The following is a 20,582-nucleotide window of genomic DNA, read 5'->3' as shown; positions in this document are numbered from 1 at the left end:
TAATACTTCATTTGAATTAATTTATATGTAAAACAGCCATAATGGCAATCATATGAATATGCATTCCTATATTTAATCTCTTCAGTCAAATCTGAACTACTTACATACACATATTGATGAGAAAATATTCTAATATCCATGGATGCATCCAGAAAGCCAAACGCGCATACACGCATATGTATACAAATATATGCAAACCTTCAACGAACGCAAAATGTATGCATATAAAAAACAACAACTGCGACCGTCTTCTTGTCCGTCAGTGAAAAGATGGGATATGTATACCCTATGAGCAAAAAGAACCGGGAAGGTGATGTTGACTGTTTCCTTCGATTGCCAAGGCATAGTCCACCATGAGTACCTTCCATCGGGCCAGACAGCCAATAGAGAATATTATTTATCCGTTTTGAAACCTTAGAGAGATGCTGTGTGTTGCAAACCGCCGGAAATGTGAGCAAACAATTCTCAGATTTTGCATGATGATAACGCGCCATCGCACTGATCAAAGAGAATACAAATCGGCCTGCCGGGGGTGTTTGGAGGACTGGGTTAAACGTTGGCACATGTGTGTAGCTTCAGACGGGTCATATTTTGAAGGAGATAATATAAATTTACCTTAAATTTAACTCTGTTTTGTTTAATTTAAACATTCCCGGTACTTTCTGATCATAAGGTACATATATGCGGCTTTGCGGACAGCAATGTGTGATTCGCTGGAAGTCGCATTAACTCGCGACTGTCGCACAGTTAGAAGACATATTTACATACATATAAGGGTGCATACATACATACGGAGCCGCGGCCACTCGACATGACAAAAATTTAAGATTTATCAAATATTGGCAAATAATTCCACGCGAAATATTCCAATATTGACTATTTTCGAATGGTCGCGAAAATTGGCATATGGGCGGCTTGTTTTATGAATGAAATTGAAATATGAGCTCTAACTTATGAATGAACTTTTTGTTTTTGTTCTGAATTGTTCAGCGCCGTCGCTGATAGAATCATGGCCGCTGCGACTGCGTCTACGAATGTATTTTGTTTTTGTAGTCGCTAGGCTTAGATTTTAGCTTTGGGCGACATGCGCATGTGAGGTATGTGTTTTTGTTGTGTTCTAGAACATTTTAGAATGTGTGGTGGCAAAGCGGCCATCGCGTTGTGCTTGCTGTTGCTTTTGCGTCTATCAAAGTATTGTGTTTTTGTAAGTACAATATTAGGAATATCGACTGGTGAAAGACAAAAGTACACGGAAGCAAGAAGGGAGCGCTGTGCTCGCGCATATGTATATGTATGCTTGAATGTATGAACGTGCATGGATGTAGTAACATATGAATACAATTATTTTGTAGGAAGTTTAGAAGGCAAGTAGGTATATATGTATGTATGTATATATGCTAGGACATAAAGTAGGTATATATATTATATATACATAGAGCAGAATTGTTTTTGCACTTGTTAGGAAGAAACTCGTTCACTAGTGCGTATGTGTATTTGATTTCTTGTAAGAATGTGATGTGGTATGACATGAGTACATACATAAGTCAAGGTTATTTGGGCATACTTGCATATGTGATATGATGTTCTTGCGCTTGTGCATTATTGTTTTTCATATACAAATGTACATACATACATATGTATGTAAATGCTGTCGAATACATAAACTATAAATTTACATACATTTCTCTCATTTATCTTAAACCGTTCTTTTTTTCTGAATGCAAATACCTCCTATTGACATGTACATACATATTATGTACTTATGTATATTTCATATACCATCATTTATTTACATATAAAGTATACGTTCATTTATATACATATATGAAAAACTTCATGAATTACTTTCAGAACTTTATTAAAATTTATTCGCGTCGCGCGCATGCACAAAACCTTTTGTTCACAACGCAGGCGCAGAAATAAACGCTCTGCGTATTTATCCTCCCCACGTGACTCGCCATCAATTCTCGGCACAAATTTTTTTTTTCGTTTTTAAATCGTTTTTTTTTTTTAATGTAATCGTAAAAAAAGTTGTAATACATTTTATGAATCCGCTTATCATTTCAAAAGGAACAAAATGGTCAAAAAATAAGCATTCGAAGAAATAAACGCACCGCCTATTTTTCCTCGCCACATGTTAGACTCGAGTTCAATTCCCGGCGCAAACTTTTTTTTATAAATTTTTTTTTTTAAATCGTTTTTTTTTTAATGTAATTGAAAAAAAAAAAAAATTATGTAATAAATTTTACGTATTCGCTTATTATTTCAAAAATACGAAAATAGTAAAAATTTAATTGGTTTAATGTCGAGGTGAGAAATGTGTTGTGTGTTGAGGTGAAAGATATGTGGTGTTTCTAATTTTTGTGTGGGCAAAAGTCAGTGAGGTGTCTATAAACTCGGTGTGCTAAATGACCTTATTACAAATCTTTCAAATCTCAATTGTACTAAAAAAAGCTCACAGTAACATTTGCACCTTCTCATTGCATTAACATTCTCTGGTTGAACAGCTTATGCGGATTACGAAGTCTAGAGTGTGCTATAAATAGTGGGAAATAGGAAAAACTAAGATCTTTAGATTAAAATTAAGCAAGTATTCGATTATTAGTGACGAAAGAGAGTGGTGGCGCGGCCTGGGGGCTGTGGGAAGGGAGTTTCATCATAAAAACAGGCCAATAACCTTCATTGGGTGAAAATATGAATGTATAAAAATTTTTACGTCATTTGGTGTTGTCGTTTCGTAGTGATGCGTGGACAACGTACTGAAATTCACCTTTATAGTATAGAAGATTGTATTGATTCGATCAGTTTAACAAACGGGTCCTCATGCTTTTTATAAACAAATTTTCTCCACAAACATTCTATTATCATGTCTGCAAAACAAATAGGGTGGTTGTAGTTGTCTTTTTAATAAAAAACTCGTTTCCTGTCGAAAAAATAACCCTCATCAGTCCAACTCCGGCTACGAAATCCACAGTATTTTTGCGTAGAACTCCTTTTCGTGTTAAAACCATTGAACCCAAAATTAAAACGTCATATGCGTGTGTGTAGTAAGGAGGCACAATAACCCCCATCCTCATCATTAACACTAAACTGAAATACTCTATTTTTGTTCATATTTTTGTTTTCATTTGCAGGCAACACTATACTGTTGTCATTCCAATCTTCTTCTTATTCGCGTTTAAAATTGTAAAGTGATTTTATAGAGAAATGCATTTGCATTTAATTTTAATCAAAATAATTCGAATACAAGTATAAAAATAAGTAAAAACACGCATGTGAGTGTGTATTTAGTGAAGTGTAAAAAAATATATAGTGTAATGTGTCAAATTATAGTGAAGTTCCCGAGGGCACTTTGAAGGCAAATAATTACGAAATTGTTAATATATTTTCCGAATAACTGGGAGTTGTAAAGATTGTTCCTTAACACCTCCCTAACATCTGCACAAAGTTTCATTAAGTCAGACATTCTACTTGCCAAAAATTGCCCAATGTGCATTATTGCGAATCCCAGCTAATAACGATATTCAACAAGCCATTCACTAAATAATCAGTAACAAGTAACTTGTATACAAGAGGTTTATTTATTGATGTAGTGACGTTATCCCTCTGTAAGCATTGCGATAATTTAGGTGGCGGTTATCAGAAGGTACCATCTTTATTCAGTATACAAAGTGGCCGCTATGGCAAAACGAAGTAAGCAAAGGGAATCTATTTTTTTTTATACATATGTACAACCTAAAAAACATGCAGCGCTAGCATCAGAGGCTATCAACTGACCGTTGAATGAATGATTTGTGTTAAATTCTTCTCAATAGGTCGCAATCTTTTAGAAAGTGATATATGGTTTTTATGTTTTCCTCAGTTGGGTTGGAAAGGAGGGAAATAGGATCCGTATTAGAGTAACATTCTCTTTTATCTCGAAGCATTGGGCAAAATTCCAATAGGTAGAGGACAGTTGCTGTGTCGTTGCAAAATGGACAGTTATTGGTTCTTATGCTACCAAGGAGGTGAGCATGCGTAGCTATTGTGTGTCCTATCCGGAGACGTATGTATGGAGTGAGAAAGTTAGCTGGAATTGTTGAAGGATATACTGGTTTGATCCTTGCTGAGTTGACTATTGTATAATGATGATTATAAGAAATCCAATCGATGAAGAGTTTCGAGTGCCTCTTTTCATTGATGAGACGATATATATCAGATTTTGTAAAGAAGTTGAGTGTTAATGTGGGCGCGTTAGATGCATCTTTTGCTAATTCGTCTGCGTAAAAATTTCCTGTTATACCAGTATAGCTAGGAACCCACATTAGCTTAATTTTCTTTTGATATTAAATAAGATATTCTCTAATTGAATTAATGACAGTAGTTTGGTTATGGCAATTTTTTATAGCTTGAAAACATGATAAGCTGTCGGTACATATTACATACTTTCCAGAGTTTTTAGAAGCATGTAGAACAGCGTGGAAAATTGCGGTGGCCTCAGCAACAAATATAGAACAGAAAGGGAAAAGCAGCCCATAGGATATTGGCTTACCTTTCTCGCTAACGACAGCAAAAGACGTACTTGTGTTTTTAGAGCCGTCCGTGTAAAGAAATCTCCAACTATTATGTTTCAATTCGCTCGCGACTACTCGAAATTCAGCGATATAAATCGCATTAGGAGTGATGTTCTTAGGTAGGCGGACTAGATTGTCTATAAAAGATTCTTTAGGAATCAACCATGGTGGATGACAAAGTTTACGTAATTTAGGTGGTTTTAATGGCAAGTTATTTGTTTTAGCGAAAATCGCGCAAATGTATATAGCTGACTAAATTTTTGGCAATCGGATCCGTGATGACGATGAAAACAAAACTTTTCGTAGCATGTTGTTGGAACCAAGAATAATCCTAGGGTAGAGTTTCATAGTACTGTCTTCCATGTTATCCCTTAGTGAGGGAAGACCAGATTCAGCTAATAAATTTTTTATAGGCGATGTTGGAAATGCACGAAGCGATCTTCTTATAGCTGAATGATATGGTGCAGCGAGCATTTTGGGATGGTCATTTGAGTGATGTCGATAAATTTCAATAGCGTAGTTTATTACGGAGAGTATTAAAGCGTTGACGACTTGAATTAATAGAGCTGGGCCAATGAGCGAGCGCTTACATGATAGGTACTTAACAATATTTGAGTTTTTAATAATTCTATTTCTTATATACTGACAGTGATCTTTAAATACATACTTACTATCTAGAACTAATCCAAGAAACTTAAGTGTAGGAGAACATGTAATATTAACACTATTAAATGAAATGGTTGGAAAATTACAATTTTGTTTTCTACAAATGTGGAATGATTTAGATTTAGAGTACGATATTGAAGCACCTGACGAAAGGGACCAAGATGATAGCTGGGAAAGGGAGTCTACAAAGGAAGATGATATGGAATTCAGGTCGGAAGATTTGGAAAAAAGGAGAAGGTCATCAGCATATAGCTGGTGACATATATTAGGAAAATTTGATTGAGTAGAACTAATTTCGTCGAATGCTATAGTGAACAAAATAACTGATAACGGAGATCCCTGAGGAGTTCCGTTATCTAAGGGAAGTGTGGAAGAAGATGTATCAGAAATAAGAACTTTGATTTTACGTTTATAAAGGAAAGATTTTACGAAATTAAAAACACGGGGTCCTACCTTCCATTTAATTAATTGTCTTAGAACTACGTGTATGCCAACACGGTCAAAAGCCTTTTCAAAATCAAGCGAGAGAAGGGAAACGTGGTTTTTGTTAGAGCATCACAAATGAAGTGATCAAGGTACAAAAGAGTATCGATTGTGCTTTGGCCTTTTAGAAGCAACCTGATTAGAGTGAATAAGCTTATTAAATTGGAGGAATCAGGAAAGCCTTGTAGCAACAATTTTTTCTAAGAGTTTACCTAGGCAAGGAAGAAGAGAAATAGGACGATAGCTTGTAACTTCGCAGGGAGATTTGCCCGGTTTTAAAATTGGAATGATGGCGCTGGCTTTCCAGACTTGAGGGATGATGGAGGTTTGAAAAATATTGTTGTAATGTTTAAGGAGTCTATTGAGGAGAAGAGGGGGTAGGTGTTTGATGATGGGATAGGAAATTTTATCTAAGCCAGGAGTTTTACCTTTCACAGAAGACAGGGCAAGATGGAGTTCAATTGAAGACAAATCAGAGTCGAGATATTTGGTTGAATGTGATAAGGGAGGAGGTAAGTAACTATGGGAGAGAATAGATTTCTTGTTAGAAGAGTATACAGGTGAGAAATTAGAGTCAGAGGAGATGTTAGAAAAATAAGTGGCGAACTCTAAGGCTATATCCTGAGGATAAAGTAGAGTGCCTTGAGAGGAGTTGAGGGAGGGGATATGAGAGGAAGTCAGGTTACCAGATAGTCTATTTATATTTCTCCAAATCATTTTGGGATCAGAAGAGGAGTTAATGCTGGAGGTGAGAGTCTGAAAAGATTTAATTTTTGCCAACTTAGCTTTTCTTCTAAAAATTGCATTCGCTTTTTTATATGCTCCAAGATTTGACGGCGAGCGATTATATTTGAAATGATGCCAAAGTTGTTGTTTGTGAAGTCTAAGCGAGGAAAGTTCGTTATCCCACCAAGGAGGGTTTTCATTGCGGGGCTTAGGGGAGGTTTGTGGAATGGATTGGTTAACTTAGCTGCAGATCTTATAATTTTTTGAATCCTGGAAGTTTCTTGATTAATATTATTAGAAGGAGGTGGTTTATCTGAGTATTTAAAACAAAATTCTTCAAACTTAGGCCAGTCAGCTGAAGAGGTTTTGAAGAATATTCTAGGTTTAGTAAAAGTTGAATTATGGTGGGAAATGTTAGCTTTGATAGGAAAATGATCGCTTCCATGAAGATCATCAATACGATGCCAATCAACTTTGGGGGAGAGTGAAGTAGAACAGAATGTTAGGTCAATATGAGTAAAAGTGGAATGAGTGGAAAAATGGGTAGGGGAACCATCGTTAAGAACAAAACAGTCGGAGCTAAATAGAGCGTCTTCAATTGCGCGACCTTTGGTATTAATTGAGGGAGAACCCCAAAGAGGACACCAGGCATTGAAATCACCAGCAAGTAAGAAAGGAGAGGAGGAAGGGGGGAGAAGGTTCAGGAAATCGGCTGAAGTAAGTGTTTGCTGAGGCGGGGAATAAGCACAAATTAGAATCATTTTAAAGGGGGAGGAAATTTCAAGGGAAATGGACGAGATGTTAGAATGAGGTGTAGGGAGAATGTTATGAGGGATGTTTCTTCTAATCAGGATTGCGATACCTTGCTTGCTTGATGTGTTAGACGGAAAGTTATAGAAGTGACCAATGTACGGTTTTGGAGTATAAGCTGTTAAATTGTTTGCTATATGTGTTTCATTTAGTAATATAACAGAGGCGTTGTGTTCTTTAATTAATATTTCAAGTTCAAAGTAGTTATTTATGTAACCGTTACTGTTCCATTGAAGGACAGTTAACATCATGAAGAGAAAAGGAAAAGAAAAATAGTGTAAGGATTTATGTTTCCATGAGCGAGGGGATCTGTGAGGAGGGAACGGTAGATGGAGAAGGCGCAGAGGCGGGAGGCAAATTAATGTCAGGAGATGAAGATAGGGAGAGAGGAGAGAAGGGAGGGGAAGGAGAGTTATTTAAGGAAGATACTGAGGAGATGGAGTATAAGAGCAGTCTGTAGAGATTGTATGGATGTTGGTATTAGATAAGGTGTTATGGCTTGAAGTTTTAACTATAATATTGAGGTTGGAGTCATTTGAGGTAGGTAGGTAGGTAGGGTGGTTGTCGTAAGACACACTTAGACCTTCGGCAGGTCCATTGTGATACCACTGGAGCTTCTCCTTACTCTACGTGTTCCTTTTCAAGCCATCCGGTAGCTTTAATAAACGAGCAGAGCTTCGTTAGTTTTAGATGGGCTATGTCCGCTACATCGGTTAGAAATGCTGTATCAAGAGTGCGCAGCCTTCTCATAGCTAGGCTTTCACACTCACATAAAAGGTGTCTGACTTTTTCCTCTTCTTCTGTATTAAGACAGCTTCTACAGAAATCGAAGTACGGGAGTCCTAACCTTCTAGCGTGGCTGCCTATTAAGCAATGACCTGTTAATACACCTATCATTTTTCTTATAGATTCCCTGTTGAATCTAAGCAAGATCTTCGATCGACCGCTGTTCCAGTTCGGCCATGTCTGTCTGCTTAGTTCGCATGTTGTGAGGTTCTGCCAGATTGTATTTACCTTTTTGATGGTTTCCCTGTCTATGAGTAATTTACAAGTGGCTATAGGCATGGGTATCAGCGCCTTATCCGGTTCGAGATCGAGCGTTGTACCGGCTCTTGCAAGTTCATCCGCCTTACAATTTCCTGGAATGTTCCTGTGGCCTGGTACTCAGATAAGGTGCACCTTGTAGCACTTAGATACGTCATCTAGTAGTTTAAAACATTCTAGAACTGTTATTGACGAGTGCGTTTTTGATTCCAGCGCTTTTATTGCTGCTTGACTGTCCGAGTAAATGAAGACTTCATTTGTGGATAATACTCTCGTTTTTATTTCTTTAACCCCCTCTTTTATGGCAGTGACTTCCGCCTGAAAAACACTGCAATGATCAGGTAAGCGAAATGATTGGCATACTCCGAGTTTGTCGGAGTAGACCCCTCCACCTACTTTGTTATCCAGTTTTGAGCCATCTGTGTAGATGTTTAAGTCATTTATCTTAACAATGAGCCCGTTATCCCATTCCTCTTTGGAAGGAAATACTGTGACAAAGGATTTATTAAAATTGATGTCCTTGGTCCTACAGAAATCCGTTGTGTTGGGAATGCAGGGGAATTGTTCTAAAATTGAGGAGTGTCCTCTTTGGTTCGTTCTGAGTAGGCCGATTTCTCTTAGTCTGAGAGTTGCTTCGGCAGCCGTTTGCTTACCGTACTGCTCTATTGGTAAAATGTTAAGCATGATATTTAGTGCATCTGTGGGTGTGGTTCTGAGGGCCCCGCAGATGCAAAGACTGGCCATTCTTTGTACGTGTGTCATGGTTCTTTTAATGTACAATTTATCTAAAGCTGGCCACCATACTAATATGCCGTATGTTAGGATAGGTCTGACAATTGCCGTGTAAAGCCAGTATACTATAGATGGGGAGAGACCCCAACTTAGTCCTATCAGCTGTTTACAAGAGTATAGTGCTATTGTCGCCCTTTTTACTCTATCTTCGACATTTGCCTTCCATGTTAGCTTTCGGTCTAGTATTAGACCTAAGTAGCGGGCCTCATCACTAAATGACAGTGCCGTTCCGCCTAGAGTCGGAGGAGTTATATTTGGCATTTTGTGTTTCCTGGTAAATAGGATGAGTTCAGTTTTATTGGGGTTGACGCTTAGCCCATTTGCTTTTGACCAGCTTTCAACCACATTTAGTAAATCCTGCATGACTTCTATGAGTGTATTGGGGAATTTCCCTCTTACTACCATTGCAACATCGTCCGCATATGCTACTACGTGTTGTCCTCTCTCCTCTAGGCTCTTTAGCAATGAGTTTAGTGCCAGCACCCATAGGAGAGGGGACAGCACACCGCCTTGAGGTGTTCCTCTGCTAACTTTTTTCTTGATCTCTGAGGCCCCTAGGGTTGCGATCACAAATCTGCTCAAGAGCATGTTTTTGATGAACTCAACCAGAGCGCCAGAGATCCCGAAATCCGTCAGTGCCTTTATTATGGTATCCGGTAGGATGTTGTTGAACGCGCCCTCGATATCTAGAAAGGCTACCAGTGTGAATTCTTTGTTATACATTCTGTAACAAGTGAGTTAAGTGCTGTTTCAGTTGATTTCCCTTTACAGTACGCATGTTGTGAGATGCTGAGCTTATTAGGGCTGATGTTAGCCCTAATATGCTCTTCTAAAATTCTTTCTAATGTTTTTAGCAGGAAGGAGGATAGGCTTATTGGCCTGAAATCCTTAGGTGTTGTGTGTGAACTTTTTCCCGCTTTAGGGATAAAGACCACTTTTACCTCTTTCCATGTTGATGGGACACTTTTCAGTTTCAGAGCGGCCTTAAATATGGCCGTCAACCACTTCATGATGCAGTTGAGTGAATGTTGTGTTTGGGCCGGGAATAATCCATCTGGGCCCGGTGATTTAAATGGTTTGAACGTGTTCACCGCCCAGGTTATCCTAGTTTCAGTGATTATTTCTTCAATGTCAGAGTTTGGTCTTTCTGTGCCATTGTCGATTACTACGTTAGATGATTCGTTGCTGGGAAAGTGTGTGTCCACTAGCAACTTCAAAGTTTCGTCACTCGAAGTAGTCCAACTCCTGTCCGGTTTTTGGAGGTATCCGGTGGGATTATGTTTTTTTGAGAGAATTTTGCGCAGTCTGGAAGCCTCTGTGGTTCCTTCGATTTCTCCACAGAACGTTCTCCAATCAGACCTTTTCGCTTTCCTAACTTGTTTTTTGTAAGTTTTTAGTTTACTGTAGTAGCAGTCCCAGTCTTTACTCTCTCGTGTCGCTTTCGCTCTATTAAACTGTTTTCTGCTGTCGTTTCTTAATGTAGACAGGTCTTCTGACCACCAGGGCGGCTTTTTCTTCCCCTTATACCTAGTTAAAGGGCAAGCCTTGTTTAGCGCAGCTCTACAGACCTCCGTAAGAGTTTGTACGTGTTCGTTCAATGAGTCTCTGTCTTCAATAGTAATATTTTGGGAATTTGGAAGTCTTTCCTTAAGTTCCCGCTTATATATGTGCCAGTTGGTCTTTTTCAAATTCCTGTTGGCGGGTGGAGCCCGTGGGTTGTTTCCCCCAAATTTTATTTCTATGTAGCGATGATCGGAGTAAGAGTGTTCATTCAGAACCCTCCACTGCGTCATCTTTCCGTAAAGGGTTTGACATGCTAGCGTAATATCAAGAACTTCTTGTCTATTGCGCGTAATAAATGTAGGTTCGTTGCCTTTGTTACACACTAAAAGCTTACTACATATAATATAATTAAAGAGAGACTCACCTCGTTCGTTTGTATCCGAGCTCCCCCATATCGTATGGTGGGCATTGGCATCACCTCCTAGTACTAGTTTGCGGTTGTGAGCTTTGCAGTCTTCAACAAGGCTTCTTATTAGCGGCGACGGCAGTCGACCTGTGTCGTCTCCGGCAAAATAGAACGAGGTTAGCCAGGTGTTACTTCCGCTCACTTCCAGCTAACCGTCGTGGTATCTGCGTTACTGAAATTTTGAATAATAAATATATTAAGATGTACTTTTGCCATTATGCATGCTCTTTTAGTACCTTCACAATTGGTCTTGTATACTTTATAACCTGATGTCCTCAGACCACAGATTTCGCCATTCCGTACCCAGGGTTCCTGGATGAGGACTACATCCGGCTGATCTTCTGCCAGACGATCCAGGAGGGCAAGGCAGGCTTCTTTACAGTGGTGTAGGTTTATCTGAAGAAGATGCATCAGCTGTTAACGTTACGTCTGGGTGTTCTTTGCTTTCGCATAAAAGTTCCCTTTCGGAATACTTACGCTGTTGTGTGGGATACTTACCCTCCCGTTCGAAGTACAACCTCCCTAAGCCCATTTCTGAGCCTGAAGAGGCGTATTCTTCTTCGGTGGGCTGGTCGTCTTCGCTCATTGGCTCGGTTTCGCTCATGGGTTCCAGTTCCCTCATGGGCTTTTCGCTTTCCTTCGTGGCGAGGAACTCAATTGCATCCGTGTCGGTTTTATAAATGTGGAGCTTCACCTTTACAAAACCGTATCTAAGTTGCCGGTCGCATTTCGCTAACGGTTCAATTGAGTTCTCTGTGAGGAGCAGGAGAGCCTGCATGGTGGCGCGCTTCTGCTCTTTCGATTCATCCGCGCTGTTTTGGTTGGTAATAGTTTTGACGTACCTCCACTCCTGCTTTGGGATGTCCGGATTGCAGACCCGGATGAGCTTCATAATCTCCACCGGGTCTTCGACGGTTGAAGGTAACCCTTCTCGCGGCCTGGACGGAATATCCTTCCTGTCCACGACCACTAGCTTGGCATTTGGGTACACTTCGCCGACTTTGGAGATGGCCTCTTTGTACAGCTGAACCGATCTGTCATCGTCGCACGCTATTATTTTTATCTGGCCTTGGTGCCAGCCTAAGTCTTCGCACGCAGGCGGGGGGCCGGGGTTCTCCAGAATGACCTTCAGTGCCACTTTCGTTAGCTCGGCCTCGATCCATTTTCATTGGGCCTAGGGGATCATACCTTCAGGATGGTTCTCGTCCAGGACCCCTATGATAAAGCGGTCTTTTGTAACCTCCGCAAATGATCTTCTGGGCGTCACGCCCATTGGTTTGTGCCTTTTTGCGCTTGGCTTATTATCCTCCAAGGACCGCTGTCGTTTTGGAGCCGGTTGTACTGGTTTGAAGTCGGGGTTGAAATCAGGAATGATCGCTTTCGCTCTTTCAATCGCCTCTTTCAACTCCTGAGACAATTCACCTTCTTTTGGGTGAGTTTCGTACACCCTCCTTAGGAGCCTGGCTGCATTTCTGCGATCCTGGTAGCACACTTTCGCTGGGTCTACCACCCTCACAAGCGGCCATCCTTCGGTACCGGAGCTAGCAGTAGCAGTGCTTCCGGTCGGAACCGTTTTTGGGGGCTGAATCACAGTTGACTGCCGGGCTAGTGCACCCCTACTTGTGCTTGGACCTGTGTCCAGCTCTGGTTGTGTGGCAACTGGCCTCGCTTTCGCTGAGGCTGTCGCTATGTGTTTCGATCGACTTATTTGGCCGACGGATGGAGTTCTCTTTGAGCTCGGTGCGACCGTTGCTCTTATTGCGGAGCTGTTTGTTCCTGTCGGTCTTTTCGAAGGAGGACCGATCTCCTTTTTTTATTAATTTTTGAAAAATCCGATTGCATTTTTAGACCCACTAGTGTCGGAGAAAGGATGTCCGCCCGTGCATAGCTCCGAACTACACGGGTAAGGCTAGTTATTACGGAGGGCGCCAGGTATCCGTAAGCTCCGTTCGAGACTTGGTTATTTGTTAGAAGGGCCCCAAGCCTGACAGATTCTCGGCACGGGTCGTATCACACCTTAATCCAGCCCTTCACCCCCGACCACGTTCAAAGTACTTTGGGTAGTGCTGTACTATTGAGGAGTATCGAACTCAACCCATAGTACCCTTAACTTAGCTAAGTACCTCCTGTAAATAGGAAAACTGTGGTACTTATTACCAGCTGGCACCCTCGGGGATAGTTCAGTGGAGGATTTTCGCCAGCCGTCATTTGAGGTTAGCTTGTTTTGATTTTTGGTGAAATTTGTATTTAAAGAATCGATGTTGCTGGTAGCAGTTACATTTGCGTAAAAAAATGGTGAAGGAGTAGTTGGAGTTTGAGACTTATATAGACTGATGGCTTCTCTCATGGAGCATTTGTGAATAGTTTTAATTTTGAGTAATTCTTTAGATTGGACAAATTTTGGACAGTCATTAGAAGAAGAAGGATGTTCACCACCGCAATTAGCACATTTAAGTCTAGTACAATCAGAGGGGGAGGAATGGTTAGAGGGAAGATTGCAGATCACGCAAGATGGGTTGTTGTTGCAGCGTTTGGTCGTGTGACAACTGGCAATTTCTGCAGCGCATGGGATTAGGATAATAAGGACGGATATCTAGTGTTCGCCAGGCCACTTCAATACGACTAGGCAAAGTGTATTTATCGAATGTCAGTAATAAAGCGCCAGTAGGTGCCCGCGAGCCATTGTTTAATTTGGTGAATTTGTGAACTGCAGTAACGCCTTGATCTTTAAGACCATCAATTATTTCCTCATCAGCAAGTTGACAAATGAATGGAGCATATATCGTCCCCTTTACTGAGTTAAGAGAGTCATGGAGTGAAAATACAACAGCACCAGCGCCAGGAAGATATGTAGTTGACAAAAATTTTTCGGCAATTTTTTGACTTTTTACAAGTAATAGTAGACTACCATCTCGAAGAGCTGTGATTTTGTTAACGTCTTTACTAACTTTTTAAATACCTTTGTAGACAGCAAAACAAGATGTGGATGAGATCGGTTTAGTGTCGTCCTGAGACTTTAAAACGAGATATTTAGGATCATCCTTCTTGGTTATAGGTAATTCCGGGAAAACATCCAGAGTTGAGGTTATTGGGTTTTTCCTTTTGCTTTTGGGAGATGAGGATAAAGGTGCAAACCTATTATCCCCCAGCTTGTTGGCCCCGGGGGGCATTTTGATGGAATATTACAGTTTTTTCAAAATAATTTGTAAGTTTAAAGCTTTAACAGAAATACAAAAAAAGCACGTGGAAAAAATTTTAAAAAGCAAACTTAGGTTAAGTAGCGCAGAACAGAAAAAAGCAATTATAGAGCACAAACGAATTAAATGCGACCGTACGGTTTGACAGCTCGGTAGCGAATGCAAAGGGAATCTATTCAAGGTGATAGCACAAGAGTAAAAACAAAAAGTTACATGTAATTTGTCTAAATAGTTATTTCCAAGCCGAATTGGCTTAAAATTACTAAAATGCGTGTTCTTTTCGCCAAGCGTTAGCAAGTGGCAAATTGATGAAGCAATGGGTATACATGAACATATATTCGCAACGGTGGAATAGATCTGCTTTAAATTACATGTGTTTATAAGATAATGAGTTATACCAGTTTAATGAGGAATAGCCATACTCGCTAGCGGCGAATGTTATTCGATTACTTTGTTGTTGCTTTCAAATGCAAATTTTTCGTCAAGTTTAATTAGACTTTCCTTAGTAGATTTCCTTAGGTTTACGTTTATTTGGCGCCTTTTATTCGCCACTACTTTGATAGCGAGTGAGTTATACCAGTATAAAGAGGTCCAGCCATATTTACTAGCGGCGAATCTTTCTCGATAACTTTGTTGCTGCTTTCACATGCAAATTTTCACTGAAGTTAATGAAGCATAAAGATACTAAGCAATAGGAGGCGACACAACAATTTGTGTTATTAATAGTTAAATTATTAACTCCTGGGATTATTATTATGAGCAAGAATTTGCAACCCGTAAGCAGTTGCCTGATCTCCCAGGTGGTGGATAATGAAGCCCTGGCATCTCCCGAGCGGCCCAGGGAGGTGAGGTTTCAACTCTCGTGTGATGAATCAAAATTGGCATAGAATCAGGGTGCCATCCGCGAACAAAACTGGCTAGGGAGGAGTCTCGGATTAAAACCATCATCCGGTAATGGATACCAAAAGGATAATTATTCCCGATGGAAACGACGCAGCTGGCAATTCACCCGCTACGGCGACAGGGGCATGGAGTCTCAGGCTGAGAGAATATGCAGATAAACAAAACTGATGTTACCTGTTTTGCCCGACCGACTGTCGCAGATCCTCCTGTCATAAAGTAGAAGGGACTCGGCAGCTGGTTAGACTGATGACGGGCGAAGCACATGGAAAGGTGGGCATCTCAAACAATGCATTCTGTCCAGCATGTGGAGAGGAGGATGAGACGGCGGGCCACTTTCTGTGCGTGTGCGTGTCCTTCTCTCGAATCAGGTTTGAGGTCTTTGGCACTGATATGTTAAGAAGTGACCACCTTGGCTCCTTGGCACCACAATATCTATTCAGATTTCCCCGAGGGCCGGGTCGATTTAACGAAAATTAAAAAGGGAACCGGGGTGCAGTGCAATAGACTTAATTGTGTCTGAGTGTTGTACTTGCGAGCCTGTCCTAAAAAAAAGGTGGCGCCATTAAAAAAACAGTTACTTTATCTTTCGCGATTTTGACAGGTCAAAACGGACAAAACAAACGAAAGTAGGAGAAGTTACATGTTTGTGAAAATTCAGTGAATGGTTTGGTAATATTGAGATTTGTGAGATTTAAACTAACAAACTAATGAAAACGAAGTGCCGTGTGTAATATAAAGGCTCCAACTTTTTTTTCTGGGGAAGACGCCGTAGCAGTATATGTGTGTGTGTATATATATAATTTCTCTTACCACACGGCGAATTAGTGGTCATTCTTGCCCCATATACATTCTCAACACTGAACTAAAATAACTAATTTTTATTCTTATTTGCAGGCTTCCGGCAACACAATACTGTTGCCGATTCAAATGAATTATTATTCTCGCTTAAAATTGGAAAGTGAAGATACTCATATATGCTTCTTCTTCTTAATTGGCGCGATAACCGCTTACGCGATTTTTGCCGAGTTTAACAAAGCGCGCCAGTCGTTTCTTCTCGTGCTAACCGGCGCCAGTTGGACACACTAAGTGAACCCTTCTCCTTCTCCACTTGATCTTTCCAACGCAGACGAGGCCTTCCTCTTCCTCTGCTACCACCAGCTGGTACCGTATCGAATACTTACAGAGCCGGAGCGTTTGTATCCATTCGGACAACATGACCCAGCCAACGTAGCCGCTGGATCTTTATTCGCTGCGCTATGTCTATGTCGTCGTAAAGCTCATACAGCTCATCGTTCCATCGCCTGCGATATTCCCCGCTGCCAACATGCAAAGGACCAAAAATCTTGCGCAGAATCTTTCTCTCAAACACTCCCAACGTCGCTTCATCGGATGTTGTCATCGTCCAAGCTTCTGTGCCGTATGACGAGGAATGGACAAACCTGTGTTTTCTTCAACACTTTCGTCTACAACGGCAATATTTTTGGCTGTTCTTGAGCGACGTGCATGGGTTTTATTCTTCACATCACTAACTTGTCCCGACAACTCGAATTTGTTCACCAATTTCTGTATTGCGGTCTGACAAGGTGGTTCACGATGACCCAAAAATGTTCGAGTTTTACGAACCGTCTTTGGCGAATTTTCACCATTTTTATAGTGAATTTCAATATTTTCAATGCATTGTTTAAGCGTGTATCGTTTAAATTTTATTAATGGCATAGTTTCTACTTGTCAAATATAAAAAAAATAATAGCTTCAAAAGTGACATCTACCGAAATAGCGGACTATTCAAAATAACACCTGTTATTGGAAAACCCTTTAAATATAAATACCAAACAGATACGTGGCTATCAGAAGAACACATATATATGTATATGTATAAATTAGTTTACATATAGGGTTATATGAAAAAAGCTGTTTGCTAAGTACAAATTAAAAGTGGGTTTGTTCACAAATACATATGTACTTGTATGTAATTATAAACCTATTTTAAATTAAGAGCTATTTGGATATATGTAGAATAACCATATTGTTGCAGTTAAGATCTATCAGCGCTGGACATGTGCTTATTTCGTTTGTGCATGCATAAGATAAAAATATTGCATACTCGTAATAGCTTTTTAAAATACTCCCGCATAAACTTTATTGATTTTGTTGAGCATCGCTTATAACTGGAAGTGCATTTAACAAATGTTTTTAAAAAATGTAAGAAGTAATGAAAAATATAAACAAATAAAAATTCGCCTTTGCACAAATTTTTGAGAGAAGTGCCGAATTCGCCCAAGGCAATTAATCAACTATTCCACTGATATTATATCACCTTCTATAGATACGCCTTCAAAGTAAGCGTGCATTGGGCCAGCCCCTGGATAATATAGTCAAGGTCAAGGATGATAGAGTACATGCTTACCGAATTAGTTGCGTCGTAAGAGCCAATGATTAACCAAACAAAAGGAAGGGGAATTACTTGTTTGTGAAGATGAAGAGTAGGTGAAAGCAATGAAACAACCAAACACAAGAAATTATACGCAACACACACACTTTCTTGCCACGGCGTATTCCGCAACTTTATATTAATTAGGTTAGGACAAATTATTGTGGCTGTATCATTGCTAGACTGTGGTGAATCATATAACCACTGTTCTATCAGCACTCGCTGATGATCGAAAAGATGTACAAACATTTATTAACGCAGACCCAAAAGAATTGGCAATAATTTTAAGTGGCGGTGATTTATATACTGCTGCATTGGAGCTAATTACCGGCTTCGAATTATCACTCCTTCGAATATGGGGAAGCCGCATTACCGAGGAAGGCGTCAATGAAGCATGGGCGTGGTTCAAGAAATTGACTTGGCTGGTGAGAATAAGTAATTTCTGTACAAACATTTTTTTTTTACTATACGATTTTTTCTATAATTTAGATTTGCCTCATCGCAATAAATCCGATATGGCCTGATCACTGCTACAAACACTGATTTATGACTTTGAGGTAAAAATTGTACTAGCACACGTAAATATGTAGCAAACACGCTGCTATGTCTCAACGCTTTTATTCCGCAATGGGAATCACCACACGCAATTTTGGGAGGTGCAACCGAATATTTCAATTTTAAACATGCGCGATTGCGGTTATAAGCCAGGACGTCATACAGACCTATATCGATACGGCATAGCGCACAGCAGAGGATAAGATTCAAATGGATTAAATAAAATTATATATATTTTTTTCAATTGTATGCACTTTGGTAAAGTTTTAGATCTTATGTTATAAATATGGATTTTAACAATCAAGTTTTTCTTATATCGTTAAAAAAATTATAAAAAGCTTCCATCCTCATTGATTCGGAACTTTTTTATAAATGTTCAGGAATTTACCAACGAAGGCTTCTAAACGGAATTTATGTTAAGTGTCGTTTTGCATATCCTCATACAACTGAGAGCGTCCGCACACGGGTCGTATCGTCATCGTAGCGTATGCGGCAAAATGTATGAGAGGCATACGCAGGACGACGGCTACTCGTACTCGTCACAGCAAGCATGCAACATCGTACAGCAGAGTCGTCAAATGTCCTGTACGCTTCTAATTTGTTTTTTATAATAAATACTAATGTTTTGGCCTCCGTAGTCGGATGGGTTGGTGCGTGACTACCATTCGGTATCCAGAGAGAACGTTGGTTCGCATCTCGGTGAAACAACAAAATTAAGAAAAAGTTTTTTCTATTATAATATCGGTCACTACTCGGCAGGCAATGGCAAACTTCCGAGCTTATGTCTGTCTTGAAAAAGCCCGTCATAAAAAATATATGTCGGTCGGAATCGGTTTGAAACTTTCAGCAAGACGCACGCCACAAATAGGAGGAGGCACTCGCCTTTCAATTTATATACATGTCCAGTTTGAATGAAACACCTTAAGTTCAGCGATTATATATGGGTAAGTACCTTTAATAATATTAAATATTTATTAATACAATAAAGTTGTAAATAAAAACTTTCCTCTTTTTCTTAATTGGAGCGGTAATCGCTTCCGCAGTTGGACCCATCAAGTGAAGCCAAGCCTTTCTCTACCTGATCTTTCCAACGCAGAGGAGGCCTTCCTCTTCCTCTGCTATCACCAGCTGGTACCGAATCGAATACTTTCAGATACGGAGCTTTTTTATCCATTCGGACGACATGACCCAGCCAGCGTAGCCGCTGGATCTTTATCGCTCCGTTATGTCTATGTCGTCGTAAAACTTATACAGCTCATCGCTCCATCGCCTACGATTTTCGCCGTTGCTAACGGGCAAAGGTCCAAAAATCTTGCGCAGAATTTTTCTCTGTCGTCGTCCACTTCTGCGCCATACGTTTGGACAGACATTATAAAAATCTTGGAGAGTGTTAGTTTTGTTCGGCGAGAGAGGACTTAACTTAACTACTCATTTGCCTACTTAGTCCCATGTTGGCAAGAGAGATTCTACGTTGGATATCCAGGCTGACATTGTTATCGGTGTTAATGCTGGTTCCTAAATAAACGAAGTCTTTTACAACCTCGAAATTATAACTGTCAATAGCAATCTGGATGCCGATACGCGGGTGCGCCGACTGTTTGTTTGATGACAGGAGGTACTTCGTTTGTCCTCGTTCACCACTAGATCCATCCGCTTTACCTCTTTATTCTCTTTGGAGAAAGCAAAACTAACAGCGCGGTTGTTAAGGTCGATGATGACAGTATCATCGGCATACGCCAACATTTGTACGCTCTTAAAAAATTGTCCCACCCAATTTTGACTGCGCTGTTGGTATTGAACAACGTCATCTTGCATAGCCGTATTAGTTTTGTGGGGATACTAAATTCAGACATCGCGGCATATACGTAACTCCTTTTCGTACTGTCAAATGCAGCTTTGCAATCGACGAAAACATAGTGTGTGCCGATTCTCCTCTCATGGGTTTTTTCCCAAGACTGGACGTATTGTGAATATCTGGTCTATGGCGTACTTTCCAGGTCTAAAGCCACACTCATAAGATCCCATTAGTTGGTTGATGGTGGGCTTCAGTCTCTCACACAATACGCTCGCTTGGCACAGATTGCAGGATCTTCCGTCTTATGGATTGGGCAGAACACACTTAAATTCCAATCGGCAGGCATGCTCTTATCCTACCATATTTTGCCTAGAAGCTGATGCATGCACCTTACCAGCTCCTCACCGCCATGTTTGAATAGCTCAGCCGGCAGTCCGTCGGTGCCCGCGACTTTGTTGTTCTTTAGCCGTGTTATCGTTATTCTCATCTCTTCATGGTCGGGTAGCGGAACGACAACTCCGTCGCCAACGATTGGGGTTTCGGGATCTTCCCATTCTCTGTGACAATAGCAGCTATCACTATTTAACAGGTTCGAGAAGTGCTTCCTCCATAATTTAAGTATGCTCTGGATGCCAGTCACCAGATCACCGTCTTTGTT

The 20,582-nt window shown here is 40.3% G+C and overlaps 1 long non-coding RNA gene across 2 annotated transcripts; it reads left to right on the top strand.

Annotated features, from left to right (window-relative positions):
• Nucleotides 1–3,642: 3,642 nt before the first annotated feature.
• On the top strand, nt 3,643–18,443 carry LOC129251488 (uncharacterized). Of its 2 annotated transcripts, XR_008582976.1 has the most exons (4): nt 3,643–3,693; nt 16,038–17,345; nt 17,470–17,999; nt 18,064–18,443. It is a non-coding gene; the product is annotated as an uncharacterized LOC129251488 (long non-coding RNA). The 2 variants fall into 2 exon arrangements; XR_008582975.1 differs by having other exon boundaries at nt 16,038–17,999.
• Nucleotides 18,444–20,582: the final 2,139 nt, after the last annotated feature.

The sequence above is a fragment of the Anastrepha obliqua genome, unplaced genomic scaffold (genome assembly GCF_027943255.1).
Source record: "Anastrepha obliqua isolate idAnaObli1 unplaced genomic scaffold, idAnaObli1_1.0 ptg000023l, whole genome shotgun sequence".
In the NCBI taxonomy this organism is placed as follows: domain Eukaryota; kingdom Metazoa; phylum Arthropoda; class Insecta; order Diptera; family Tephritidae; genus Anastrepha; species Anastrepha obliqua.
Note: the sequence above shows the minus strand (reverse complement) of the source record. Positions and strands in the feature narration are given on the sequence as shown.